The 14,673-nt window shown below is 44.9% G+C and overlaps 1 protein-coding gene across 1 annotated transcript in view; it reads left to right on the forward strand.

Moving 5' to 3' along the window:
- The window catches only part of DLGAP3 (DLG associated protein 3), a 177,981-nt gene that overhangs the window by 80,125 nt on the left and 83,183 nt on the right, over positions 1 to 14,673 (forward strand). The window lies entirely within an intron of this gene.

A 14,673-nucleotide genomic window follows, 5' to 3' on the forward strand; every position in this document is an offset into this window, starting at 1 on the left:
AAAAACACCACCATCACAAGCAGCAGAATTTGAGAAGTTGTCTGGGGGAGAAATTTAATTTAATTTAATTTTTAAAAATTTCTGGATGGGGTGGAAGGACCAATATAGTCAACCCCAACAGACAGACAGACAAACACTCCATTCCCTTCAAATCATAATTGTTTCTCTAATTCACCTCTTACAGTTGTGGGTGACAAACTGGAGGTGTCTGTTTTGCTACAGCCCTGGGTGCAATTAGAGCTTCCTACTTCCCCTCCCCGCAAACTCCATGCCCCATAGTGGGTGGCGCTGTGGTCTAAACCACTGAGCCTAGGGCTTGCTGATCAGAAGGTTGGTGGTTCGAATCCTCGCGACGGGGTGAGCTACCGTTGTTCAGTCCCAGCTCCTGCCCACCTAGCAGTTTGAAAGCACGTCAAAGTGCAAGTAGATAAATAGGCACCGCTCTGGCGGGAAGGTAAAGGCTTTTCTGTGTGCTCCTCTGGTTTGCCAGAAGCGGCTTAGTCATGCTGGCCACATGACCTGGAAGCTGTATGCCAGCTCCCTCGGCCTATAAAGCGAGATGAGCGCCGCAACCCCAGAGTCATCTGTAACTGGACTTAACTGTCAGGGGTACCTTTACCTTTACCTTTACTTCCCCTCCCCGCAAACTCCATGCCCCATAGATTTACCAGGCATACATCACAGAACACCACTGCTGCATCTGACAAAGTGGGCTTGAGCCCACAAAACTTTAGGCCATCATAAGTGTGTTAATATTTACAACACAGGCAAGACATTGGTCCATCAAGCACTGACTGGCAGCAGTTTTCCAGAGTTTTAGGCAAGAGCTTTTCCCAGCCCTGCTTGGAGATGCCGGGGATTGAACCTGGGCCCTCCTGCATACAAGGCAGGTGCTCTGCCACTGAGCCACAGCTGAAAGATGCCAAAAGATTCTTGGCTGTTTTTACATCTCCCAGGAATCTCTCTGGAGAAGGGCTGTCAGGGATTCTTTAGCTGTGATTCCTGCATTGCAGGGGGTTGGACTAGATGGCCATTGGGGTCCCTTGCATTCTACGATTCTATGACTATTAAAAGAGTTTTAACTCTGTGGCGCCTGTGGATATGCCTTGCTAGTGTGCCACGCAAGTGACAAATAGAAAAGCAATTGTGTTCTCTGTCTTTCTGCCCTCGTTGGGGTTAACCATTTTCTTCTGCTGTGACTTCTCTCTCTCTTTCTTTCTTTCTCTCTCCCTTCCCCCTTTTATTGGGCCGGTGCAAAGAGCTGTAATTATGTATTTAAATATTTAGCTGTTCATCAGCTTTGCAAATTAAAGCCATCAATTCAGAAAAACCTTCACCCCTTGGCGGTTTCTCCAGCAACTCATAATATTTTTTTAAAAAAAATCCAAGAAAAAGCCACAATGGTTGTCGAGTCCTTGATTGTGCTCCCCTGCACGCACCTGTTTCCTTCATGTGGTTTGTGGGAGATGTAAGAGGGAGAGGATTTCAGGAGCCGTGTAACGCTAAACCTCATTAGGGATTCTGCATCCTTCCCTGTTAATTGTACAGCTTTCTGCTTAATAAAACATAGTGTACATGCCTGTCAAGGAGCTCAGCTGAGCCCAGTGCTGGCACAGGAGCTGCAGTGAGATGTTCCATTTTGTTAGTAATTTTGGATTGGGGGTAGGTGGGCCAGGTTAACAGCTAAGGTAGTGAGAGCACCCCACAGGCAATTGGGGGGAGGGAGTGCCCCAACCATTTATGTGAGCGCTGTGAGAGAAATGTGGCATGATCAAAGTTCTCTGTCTGCTGGTTTATCTTATGTCGGAGTTGGGGAGGTAGCAGCAGAAGTGAGAGTGCTGCTGCTTTTGCAAATAAAAAAAAGACGCAGGTGTATTTGGTGGGTCGGACTAGTTACCTCTGCTTTATTTCTCTATTTTGGATCTGCTAGGAGTTATTACGGTGCCCATATGTTTGTTGTTTTGGCTTATAGCGATGTTTAAGAGCAGGGATGCAGAATTGCCACTCGGGTCTTTCTCTCCCACCCCGTCCCCAGGGACTGGTCATGTCAGGTGATCTTTTTTGCCCAGCCTACTTGAAATCCCCACTTGCAAAGCACAAATGGGCAGGTGTCAGAGACCAGCTGATTGGCAGCACCCACTAACCCAAATTACGCCCATCCAAGTCTTTACCTGCCCCACACCTGAGGTCAAATATGATGTCAGGTGTAGGGCAGAAGGGTGTGGCTTGGCCAAAACAGCCTCGCAGGTCACTTCCTGCACAGGTGATAGAGCATATTGGTTTTCTGTGGCTCCAAAGAGTAGGACCTAAACCAATAGGTCAGAATGCCAAGAAAGGAGATGCAAGCAAAACATTAGGAAGAGCTGTTGGACAGTGGAAGAGGCTGCCTCAGAAGATCCTATGGTAGGAGATGTCTAAGCAGAGACTGGATGGCCACCTGCCAGGGATTCCTGCATCAGAAAGAGTTGGCTCAAGATGATCTTTGGGGGTGTTCCCACTTGATCGTTCTGCAAGAGAGGCTCCTAACTGCAAGAAATTTACAATCAAAATGGTGCCACTGGTGGAGAAGGCAGACTTAGTTGGAGATTAGCAGCACAATCTTAACTGTCGAAATCCACTGTACGTTACCTCCATTCTGAACTCTGTTCAGGAGGAATTTGATTCACACTACCCTTTTTGCCACCTAAGTTCCCCTAGCTTGGTAGATCACGTGACTGAGATGAAAGGGGTTGGAAAAAGGCATCTCTCTTTGCCCCACCACACACACACCCCAGAATGGCGCTTTTGGGGGACTTAGGCCGGCTGAGCCCTGGTTCAGTCGGTAAAGCCTGAGATCCACCAAATCCAAACACTCTCTTCCTGGCAGATCTTGGGTTTGGATTGCACTGTAAGCTGGCTAATGGAGGAGCCAAAAGCTTTGTGAGAGAGGTAGATGCTGAGGATTTGCAAGAAGGAAGAGACTTGGCACTGCATATGGTGATCTGGAAGGCATAAAGGATGTTGACAAGAGAGCCTTGAGGTCAAAGCTATTCCCAGAGATGGCGAGATGCCACCTTACCACATTAGCTGCAGGAGCAGCAGAGCACTCACATAAATAATGACCACTGCACCTAAATTCATCTCATGGTGGCTTCACACCCCCCCCACATGGTGCCTTGTGGGTGGATGTTTTACTCTGGCAATTCTGCTTAAGGCTGGTTCTTCCATTTTTGGAGTCCCTGGATAGGCTCCTCCAGCCTTCACCAACCCAATCTGTGCTTGCTGGGGCTGATGGGAGTTGTAGTCCAGAACCAGCTGGAGGGCATGAGGTTTGTAAAGGCAGGCCAAAACCATTCTTCAGATGTTACTGACCTAATTGAATATTGGATTTCCTTCCTGTGAAGAATTCCTTTTTAAAGTTCAGGGTTTTCTGCATGGCTGAGTCAGCACAAAACACTGAAAAGCACCAGGAGGTGATAAACTGGGTGGAGGGGGTAGAAAGGGGGGGGGTCCCCTCTGGCAGACTCTCAGGACTGCAGTTTTAAATTGAGTGTCACAGAGGAAGCTAAGGAGAGGCACTTGTGAACAATGCCAAGCTTAAGACATTTTTGCCATGTGGCAGGGGGAGATAGCAGTCGCTTTAAGACCATGTCAGCGTATCATTTCCCTTCCTCTTTTCTTATTGTAGAAAACAGACACTGAGCTTACATGTCGAGCCAGGGGGACATGAAAGCTGACCCAGGGATTGGGGGGGGCAACGAGTGTGGGGCAGCGGAAGAGCACTGAGGCATAATCCTGCTTTTGCAAAAATGAAAGGCGGCTTTTGGGAACTTTATTTATTGAGGGGGGGGGGGTTTTCCCACAAAAGGAACATATATGCCACTGGGTTGCATATAAAGGAAACCTCCTCTAAGTTGTTTGCAAAAGGGATCAAACAGTAACATTATCAGTGAAGAAGAAGAAGAAGAAGAAGAAGAAGAAGAAGAAGAAGAAGAAGAGCTAGAAACAACTATTTAAAACATTCAGAAATTAATTGTAATCAACAATAAACAAAAACAGGCTAAAACGCATGTCAACAGTCAACGTATTGGAGTAAGCTTGTCTGAACAAAAGTATTTTCAGCAAGCGCTGGAAAGAGAACAGCGAAGGTGCTCGATGTCACTAAGTGCTTGTGCCATATGCCCCTTACTGTCTCCCTGTGCCACTCCCCACATCATACCACCCCTTGGTCAAAAGCACTGCAATTGGAGTTGCCCCTGCTCTCCCAAACTCCTCTCTTCCCAGGCACGTCTTACATCCCTTAATCTAAAAAACAAAACAAAAAACCAAATTTAAAGCACACAAGTTAGAAAGCTATTGAAAGCAATGTAAAACATTTGAAACTTACCGGTAAGCAGTCCTGAATGGCGTTGGCTTCCCATAGTTAGGTTTGCTACCTTAGTCATTTTAGCAGTGCAAAGATTCCGAGTGGGATATTCTCACGTCCCTGAAAATTCTATACTAGCACTTCATTTAAAGTCAGGCTGGGTGTCCACAGGGAGCTCTCTGACTCTGAAAAGTACCAAGGGCATCCATCAAGGATGTACCCTGGCACCTCTCCTTTTCAACTTATATTGAAATGATGTGGTTACACCGCTGTCTGGTCCTCAGTATTTCCCCCTCCACAAATATACATAACATGCACGTAAGAACAGATGATAAATTCATTTCATCCCTTCTGTATTAAGATGTCACAGCACCAATGTCTTTAGCTCAGATTAGGCTTCTGCAGTTCTTCAGTAACTACTGTAAAAATGAAGATTTGCAGCCTAACTACCAAAAGGTCACTTTCAATAACAGAAAAAAACCTCACAAACACCTTTGGAGATTAGATGCAGTGGAAATTGAGTAAACACAGTTCTTTAGATATTTGGGGCTAGGGTGTTTTCTCACACAAGAAGCTGGACACAACATGTAGAGTTTACAAAGTGAGCAAAGCAGCATGGGGCATCTTACATTTTCACAGAACTAGCTGCACAGCTGGAAATCATGTATCCCCCCCAAAACTTCTTTTTGGAGCCCAGGTATGGGCTTCTAAGTCCAAAATAAGCCTTTGCAATCATTGGTGGTCCTCCCCTCCCCCTCCCCCAATTGCCCCTTCTCATCTACACAGAGCTGAAGTTGCATTAATTACAGCACAAACAACAACATATAAAATGATGTTAAGCTTTTGAGGGAAAACATTCCGGTAGTGAGCCATGTTGTCTATTTTGAGTAGGTTTTAAGGCAATGAGGAATCACTCTTAGAAAGGGTTCGCCTCAACTTTAGTGCTGAAATTAGGGTCCTGTGAACAATAAGTTGAAAGTTTGGGAACAGAGTTTGCTAAAAAAATAAAAACCAAAAACCCTTGAAGCAGCAATTATGTGATGAATCTCTTCAAATAGACAGAGCAATTCTGTCTCTATTGTATACGCCACACACACACACACACACACACACACACACACCTTATATTCCGTTGACACTCATTGCCTTGCCAGTGTAAGGACTTCCAGAAACAGAGATAGTAAAGCCTGATTAAAACTGTTGCCTTCAAGTGCTTTAAGGTATTCGAAATATAGACAGGGCTCTGAACATCCCTGTCCTGTGGTTTAAACCAGGTCAAAACCTTCTACATATTGTTAGACGCTGCCCTTTATATAATGCTGTGAGAGAGCAATATTTGGGACAGATTTTAGGGAGCAATTGGGTGAGGCCTGACTCTGAGTCTATAGTTCACTTACTGAGTGGGCAAGAAAAATATACAGCTATGACAACAGCATATTTTCTATTGGCAGTAATTGACGAAAGAAAAAACTCACAAGAGGGACTGCAGGGGTCAACTGCACTCTGGCCGCTTGTGATTTCCAGCAACTGGTATTCAAAGTCATCCTACCTGGAGAGAGAGATTAGAGACATCATGGCCCTTGAAAGCCTTATTCTCCAAATAGCAACCCTACCTCCCCTGCACTGTGCTACCACACCAGGTTGAGATCACCCTTTGTTGTTTTTTGTTAAGGAAAAAGCAGTCAGTTGTGAGCACACTGGTAGCATATAATTCAGCACCCTAGAAGTCTTGTTGTTGTTCAGTCATTCAGTCGTGTCCGACTCTTCGTGACCCCATGGACCAGAGTACGCCAGGCACGCCTATCTTTCACTGCCTCCCGCAGTTTGGCCAAACTCAGGCTAGTCGCTTCGAGAACACTGTCCTAGAAGTCTTAGTAGCAGTTAAAAGTCTCTGCTTTCAATGCCATCTCAGCTTCGAACTCACTAGTGTGCCTTGGCAAGTGAGCGTCTCTCTGCCTGAGTTACAGTCATGATCCAGCAAACATCTTAACCCATCATCTTTATTAGATGCTGCTTTATTGTGTTTTTTTTTAACCACCCACCCATTTAAAGTTACGGAATTCGATTAAGAAGCAATAAACTAGCTGTCAAGTTGTTTGCATGCTTTGTGAACTGGGTGTCTGCCGGATAACTTTCACAATCGGTTCTGAAGTTAGGCTGAAAACAAACCAGTTGTAAGGTTCAAGACCCAAGATTTACTGGTTTTATTATGTTGTTTTCATTTGTAATTGTTTAATCTTTTTTTTGGGGGGGGGGAATGCTAGCATGAGGGTCTTTGGCCAAAAAGCAACCTACAAATTAATAGTAATAAACCTGAACTTGCAATATATGAGCTATTGCAATGACTGGTGAGATAAAAGAACATATGAAGAGCTCTGCTGGGTTGGACCAAAGGCTCCTCTAGTTCAGTATCCTGTCCTCACAATGACCAGCCTGGTGCCTGTGGAAAGCCAACAAGCAGGAGTGCAAGAACTCTTTCCCCCAGCCATTGTTCCCCAGCCTCCGATCATGTCGACTGCTTTTGAAGGTGAGATACTTTAAATGCACTGAGCAAATGCGAAGTATTGTGTAACTTTGCCTGTTGTCACCATCAAAGCACCTGGAAGGCATGAGGTTGGGGAAGATCGGCCAAGGATTTTTGTAGGGGCTTGAATCACTATGGCAGGAATCAGGGCTGGCAAGATAGAACTTAGCGGAATCAGATGGAAGGTGGATTCAGGTACAGCTTGGGTGACAACCACAGCCCCAGGGGTCAAATGTGGCCCTCCAAGCCTCCCTGTCTGGTCCTCGAGTGCCTCCTGCATCACACTTACTTTCCCCAGGCTGTGATCCTCACCAGCTCTGGAAACGAAGGTTCCAGGAGGCAGTCCAGCTGCTTTCAGTTCACCGAGTATGTGAAAGGGAGGTCCTCAGCTAACACTAAGTGCAAAGAACCATATCTACTAGGCAGCTGGCTTTTCCATTAACAAGGCATTTCCTTCCTGCACAGTTTATGCTTAAGTTCTTTGTCTTTCCTTTAGTTGCCACTGAGAAAAAAGAAGGAAAGGAAGCGTTTGGAAGCACTTAAGAAAAAAAAAGCATCCAAGTGCATCCAAGAGTTCCTCCACAAGGGACTGCTTCATCCCAGCCTAGGGTTGCCCCATGGAGGGGGGGGCTGCCCCAGTGTTTTTGATGGCACATTCTGATCTGATGCCAGATCCCATGGAGAAAAAGGCAGGTCAGAGGATGCAGGTCTACAGCTAGCACCTAGCAAGTAACTTGCTCCTTCAAAGGTTGGGAGCAGACGGAGGAGACCTTTTAGGCTTCTGTCTCCAGACTGCATCTTCTAGAGTCCCTTGGGAGTAACTTTAGTCTCTTAAAGGGCCAACCTACTGGTCTGAAGATGCCCAATTTGTCCTCATTCCATAGCCTCCCTGCACTGCATGACCCATGAGGTGCTGCAGGAAGCACTGGGTGGCTGAAGGGAAGGTGCCAGTGAGGGCCCTGGCTCTGCCTTGCAGGCCCTGGCAGTGCAGAAGGTTGTCCTGGGGGCTCCTGCCTGATAACCTTGGGTGCCGTGGCCTCTTGATCTCCATCAGCCAGCCCTAAATGTGCTCCAGCCCTCTGAGAGCCGGTGTGGTGCAGGGATTAGAACATCAGATTAACACCTGGGAGAGAATAGGGTTCAAATCCCCACTTGGCCATGAAGCTCACTGGGTGACCCTTGGGTCAGCTCTCAGCCTAACCGTACCTCACAGAGCTGTTGTGGGGATTAAATGAGGAAGAGGAGAACCATGTACACCACCTTGAGCTCCTTGGGGGAGAAAGGTGGGGTGTGAATACAACAAATAAATAAATAGCTGGTGCCTCCACAGCTGTTTCTGGCAGATTCAGTGGTCATGGCACCACAGCTGATTGACAAAAAATGTAGTATGGTCAGATACCCAGTGTCATCTAGTCCAACCCCCTGATGCTTTCCCCTGAAATCTTCTACCATCCAGGAATAACTGCTTCATTCAGATGCTTAACATTGCTGCAGCATCAGGCCTGCTGTCAGAGGCACAGGAGCAAATCTAGTTTTGCTTTGATTTTTAAGGTGCTATCCCTATGCCAGGTGGGAGCTCATAGCCACAGCCAGCTGTAAGGATGAGAAAGTATGAAGGGGTCCCATAACGAGCCCCGCTTCAAAGTTGGGATTCCAATATGGATGCCCCTGTGTTCCATCTGCCCACACCAGGTACAGCAGCCAGTTTCTGGCTCAGCTTCTCTGGTTTCCTAAACCCTGACAAGATTTTTGACAGGGAGCCTCTGATGCCCTTTGCCTCACTTGCTCATTATTACTATCCAGGGGCTTGTTGGCAGAACGTAGTACAAGAGCTGTTGGCCACCTGCCACAAGAGGATTTTGGCAAGGCCGGGCCAGGCCAAAAAAGAAATCAGGTCCTTATCGACAAGGGAGCGGGTGGGGGGATGGAGGGCTGGACTGCTGGGTCCACTAAGGAAGTAGGATGTGCTTTTGATGCATAGGTTTCAGAGCATGGCTCTAGATGCAGGATTCATAGCCCGCACATAGAAAGCTAGCATGTCAAGGATAGAGCCCTTCTCCCTGACATGCTAGATTTTTACTGTATGGAGAGTTTTGCTTCTAAGATGTAGGGGGTATATTATGTTACTTTCCCCCCCCCCCCACATGCAGTGTAATGTATCAGTTTGTGGGAGGGGTGTTCTAATGTTTAAGTATTTATTTGGTCCACCATCTTGATTCAACATGGCATCTGGAGTCTAAACATAGACAAAGAACTCCACCTCCACCTCAGGAACCCTTGTGCCAAGTTGGATAAGGCATCCACATTCCCCCACCAAATTGGGCAATGGCTTCATAGCCATCAAAATTGCACTGGTTGGAACCATCACACCAAAGCTGGTGATATGTTGAGAGGTGTACAAAACAGCACAGTTTGGAACCTTAATGCCAAGCTATGCCTAAATAACGTTTTGGTCCACCTTCTTGATTCAGAATGGCACCTGGAATCCAAGTGTAGACAAAGATCGCCTACTCCTCCTCGGGAATCCTCTTACTGATCTGGGCAAGGATATCTTCAGAGGTATCCAAATTGGCACAAGGTGAAACTGTCACACCAATAATCAGGGCAAAGTCACATTTTGTCCGCTACCTTGATTCAAAATGGCAGCCAGCGTTAATGAAAACCACTGCCCCCAACCTCAGGAACCCTTGTGGAAAGTTTTAAATTGGTGCAGTTTGAACCTGGCAAGTCCAAAATTGGGCAAAGTCACAGCAAAGTCACATTTTGCTTTGCCACATTGATTCAAAACGATGGCTGGTTTCCCATCATTGACTGAAGCCACTTCCCCAATGTTGGGAACCTTTGTGCTGAGTGTAGCAACAATATCTTGAGAGGCGTTCAAACACATAGAAAACAAACAACCAGACAAACCATTTCCCAAAATATATAGCATATTAATAAAGAAGTAACGAATAAAACCAAACAGGCGGATGGCACTGCACAGAATAATATAGCTTGCTGCAAATAAAATATGCAACATCAACAAATATAACCTTCCTCACTGCGAAACAAGTGCAAGGTAGAAGCTTTTCCAGTCTCGCAATAATTCTCCCCATCATACATTTTTGTCCTTCAGTTCAAATTCAAGTGAGCTAATAGTATGACAGTCATTCAGTCCCTGATGTATGAGTATGCACATCGCCAGCATCCTATATTAGGGTTGTTTTACAATGACATGCTCAGCTGAAGCATACCTGTGTCTGGTCTGTTGGGTCAGATTTTTTTTTTTAATGGAAAAAGAAATGTGAAGGGAAGGGAAGAAGTCATGCAAACAGCCAAGGATCATGCAAATCATGCATAGTTCATTTAACCGAGTAGATAATAGTGATGTCCTCCAGCACTTGGTGCCTTTTTACTAAATGCAAGAAATGGGCGGGCCTGGGTTGATGCAGGTGAAATATGCTTGCTAATGAGGTTAGGTGAGCTTCAAGAGAAAGGAATTGCTGTTACACAGCAGCAAAATGTTGGCTTCTAGCATGCTACACTTCTTTTTTCATTTTCCATCCCCTGTTTAGGGAAGCTTTTAATGTTTGATTGATTATTGTATTTTAATATTTTGTTGGAAGCTGCCCAGAGTGGCTGGGGAAGCCCAGCCAGATGGGCGGGGTATAATTATTATTGTTGTTGTTGTTGTTGTTCAGTCGTTCAGTCGTGTCCGACTCTTCGTGACCCCATGGACCAGAGCACGCCAGGCACGCCTATCCTTCACTGCCTCTCGCAGTTTGGCCAAACTCATGTTAGTAGCTTTGAGAACACTGTCCTACCATCTCATCCTCTGTCATCCCCTTCTCCTTGTGCCCTCCATCTTTCCCAACATCAGGGTCTTTTCTAGGGAGTCTTCTCTTCTTCTTCTTCTTCTTCTTCTTCTTATTATTATTATTATTATTATTATTATTATTATTATTATTATTATAGGTTCTTTTTTTTCTTTTTTTAAGCAGAATTTATTAGCATTTTCATAATATAACACAAACCCAACCCCACACCTACAGATACAAAAACAAATACAAATACACATAATGTCAGGATTCTTCTTCTTATTTATATACCTTACAAAAAAAATTTCTAGTTCTAAATCTTGACGTTTGACTTCCCCCGCCTATTCACCTTCGGTTTTAAATCAATATACTATTTCCTTAACAACTTTTCTCTATAAAAAAAATTTAACTTTACTTAAAAAAAAAGATAACATACTTATCTTAATCTTTGCATTATAACCTAAATCATAACCAAATATTCTTATAGCTAAACTTATTTCTTCTATCCTTTATCATGCTGCTTTTAACTTAAAATTCAATATCTCCTTACTTATTTAAAATAAACTTGTAATTAACAGACTTCACACTCCAATTTCAGATACCATGGCAGACCATTTAGATTATACATTTAGTACTTCAACCCACTCCCCCTCTGTCCATTGTCTTTTTCTGTCTTTCACCGGAACCAAATCTCCAATTGTCTTCCTCTGAGTGTCCACAGGTCCAGGCAACATCCACAACAAACCCCGCATCAAGCCTCAGGGTCTTCATCACTTCCATGGGCTCCTCCGTTTCTTTTTCTTCTTCTTCTTGTAGAAATCTCAATTCCATGTCCCTTGCCCCCGAGCTGCCACCTCGGAGTCTGGATATTGTAAATTTTCCCGTTCCAGGGCTGCCACCCCCAGAAATCGGCTCCTCCTCCTTTCGGAGTTGCCCAGCCATTTCAAACCATTCTTCCAGCGCCCCTCCCAGCTCTTTGCCAAGGTTTGATTCCATTGTGTAAAACTTTTGAAAAGCCTCCTCTGTGGAAAATAAGTCCTTTTTATTTATAATTCCACTCAAAACTTGTAGTTTTCGATTAAGCAGTTCCAGCTGCAAGACAGTGAGCATTTCCTCATCCTTTAAACCAGAGTTCGATACCAGTGCGAGCACAAAGTCCAACTTGTGACATGCAGCTGAACATAGTCCCCATGTCATGTATTGTACCCTACCGACAGTTCTCAGTGCCCTTGCATTTATAGTCCCTGGCAGGCAATGCACGGAGAGACATCATATCTGGTATCCACATTTGCATTGGTTCAGGCCATGTAATTCAGGCCTGATATGGACAGCAGTTCTATTAGAAATTTATTTATTTATACAAAAATATCCCCTGTCTCTTCATGATAAAGTCATTTATCCTGTGCTTCCTTCAAAGAGCTCAAAGCGGCATACGCTGCTTTTTATACTTGGTCTAGTTGAGACTGCAGGGGGTTGGACTAGATAATCCTCAGGATCCTTTCCCAGTCTACAATTCTATGATTCTTTGAGCCTGAGAAATGCCCCCATTATTCCTTTTGTGGGTTTGATGAAACCACCTTGTGTAGCATGCATGGCTGGTTTTTAAAAAGAGAATTGGCAACTAACTGCTAATAAGTCCTTTGGGGGACATGCTTCATATTATCCCTAGCAACAGCATTGCCACAAGGGTCACATTGTGATGGGGCCTCTCCCTTTGTTGCGATGGGGAGAGGAGCGCAAAATGGGCACCCCACAACATGTTGATGCCTCCAATATGCAACATTAAGCACGTTTTTCAAGATGGGAGATGAAAAGCCAGCTGCCATCTCGCATGGAGGTTGAGGGCCAAGCTACACATTACATTAAATGCACAGGTTTATCAGCACTAAAGTGCAAAGGGAAGGTTAGAACCTCCCCGCTCTTTGCACTTAGCCCTGATCCTGTTCCAACTGCAGCTGCTAAAAGAAAGAAAGAAAGAAGAAATCAATGTGTCACTTAGTGAGGGCAGCGGGTCCTGCAGAGTGCCACTACTGCAGCTTCTCAGTGGCCTGCAGCCTAACACAGTACAGCACATTCAAGCCATTCAGTAGCATTTTCAGGAAGGAGAAAACAGAAGGTATTGTGTAGTGGCAGGAATACTCAAAAGCAGCCATAGAGAAGTGAGGAATTCAGCAGCAGCATTCTCAAAGGCGTAAAGCAGGGCTGCTCAGCAACTGTTGCTGGACTCCAACCATTGGCCATGCTGACTGCAGCTCGCAGGAGCTGGAGTGTAGGAGGGCCACAGCTTCCCCGTCCCCAGGGCAAAACTATTCTTAGCCTCTTTTGGAGCTGGTTATATATAGCCTATATATATATAGACTATATATAGCCAAGATTATATGGATTACATAGCCTGCATGAATTACACATTTCAGCCAAATAAGCAGACGTTCTATAATTCTGCATGAATTATTTTGCATTTTAAAGGGCACTGAGTAATGAGCACTGGTTTCATTGCGATGGAGGTGGAAATGCAGGGCAAAGTCTCTAACCACTAGAGATCTATTTCAACCACCTCTCCAGCTTCAAAGATTTCCTCAGGCCTTGCCCACGCATTTCCAAGCATTTCTTTGGTTTCCTTATGAACTAGGAAGTTGTTCTTCTCAAAAATGCAAACCCAGATCCATAGCTGTCAACTTTTCCCTTTTCTTGCGAGGAATCCTATTTGGAATAAGGGAATTTCCCTTTTAAAAAAAGGGGAAAGTTGACAGCTATGCCCAGATCCCCCAAAAAGTGCCCGCCTCCTGTGATTCTGCACCTACATTCTGCACCTCCTCTGTACCGCTGCAGAACCGCAGTGTACTAAACACACACACACCCTTCTGTTTCTGACACTGTTGCAATATTATGGGCTGTTTAGCATAGCACACCGAATTAGACCCGAGCATCTGCTCTCAGCAGTGACCAGCAGGGGGCGAGGTGTCCCTCTCCTCCAGTTGCTAACGGTGCTTAAGAGATGAAACTCACGCAGGCAAATCCTGAGCTGTTGTTAATGCATCACTTTCAACGCTGTTTCCTCCTTTGGAAACATAAAAACCCAGTGTGTTGCCCTTTGCCTCCTGCCTCTCATTCCCTTTCCTGATTTGTTAAATGTGAACTCTGTGTCCTTCCCTCCTCCTGTGTGTCTAATGGAAGGGAAATTAAGAGCTACTCTCAACCCCTCCTTGGGTCTCTGGACAGATTTTATCCACCCCAAATTGCTATCACCCAATTGATTCCCATGGTTCTTGGTCTGGAGAGGCCAGAAGAACAGTAGTGTGTACAAGAAAACAACAGAGCACCCATCAAGGAGAAGATTAAAAAAACAAGAGTCAGAGTCAATTCAATTTAATTCCATTGCATTGAATGATGATACTTTATTAACAAGATGCTCAGAAAATGGTCTTGACAGGCTGCTCAGAGCTTCTCTTGGTCCTTCCTCTAACTAGTATGTGTAGAAATGGGAGAACAAATTCCTCTCAGTTTGCATTTCAGTTTGATCTCACCTTTTTCACAGTTCCCAAAACAATATGAAGCAAAGCGGTCCTTCGAAATGCACACACTTCTCTGATTTTCTGATGCAGCCCTCCAAGCAAAAAATGTGTACAAAAATGACCATGCAAGACAGAAGGTGTGCCTAGAAAGGCACATATTGGTGACAATGACATGCAAAAATGTGTTATATTACAGAAAATTGCTTGGGAGAATGTGCACACTAGACAAAATTGCAAGCAAAAAAATAGTATATTAGGTGAAAGGCACACAAAATGCACACTGAAATGCTAATGAATTGTCATGATTCCCTTTTTCTAAAATGTAAACTGATGCAGAAATGTGGCCAACTGAATTTAATATTGGAGAGATCGAAAATGACCACTTTGTCCATCCCTTGGCATGCACAGCTCAGCCCCCACCTTCCCCCTTCGTTCTGCTACCAACCAGCAGTCTATGTGCCTGGGCGAGGCGTTCTTGAGACTCCTCTTTAAAAA

The sequence above is a fragment of the Lacerta agilis genome, chromosome 8 (genome assembly GCF_009819535.1).
Source record: "Lacerta agilis isolate rLacAgi1 chromosome 8, rLacAgi1.pri, whole genome shotgun sequence".
Taxonomy (NCBI): Eukaryota; Metazoa; Chordata; class Lepidosauria; order Squamata; family Lacertidae; genus Lacerta; species Lacerta agilis.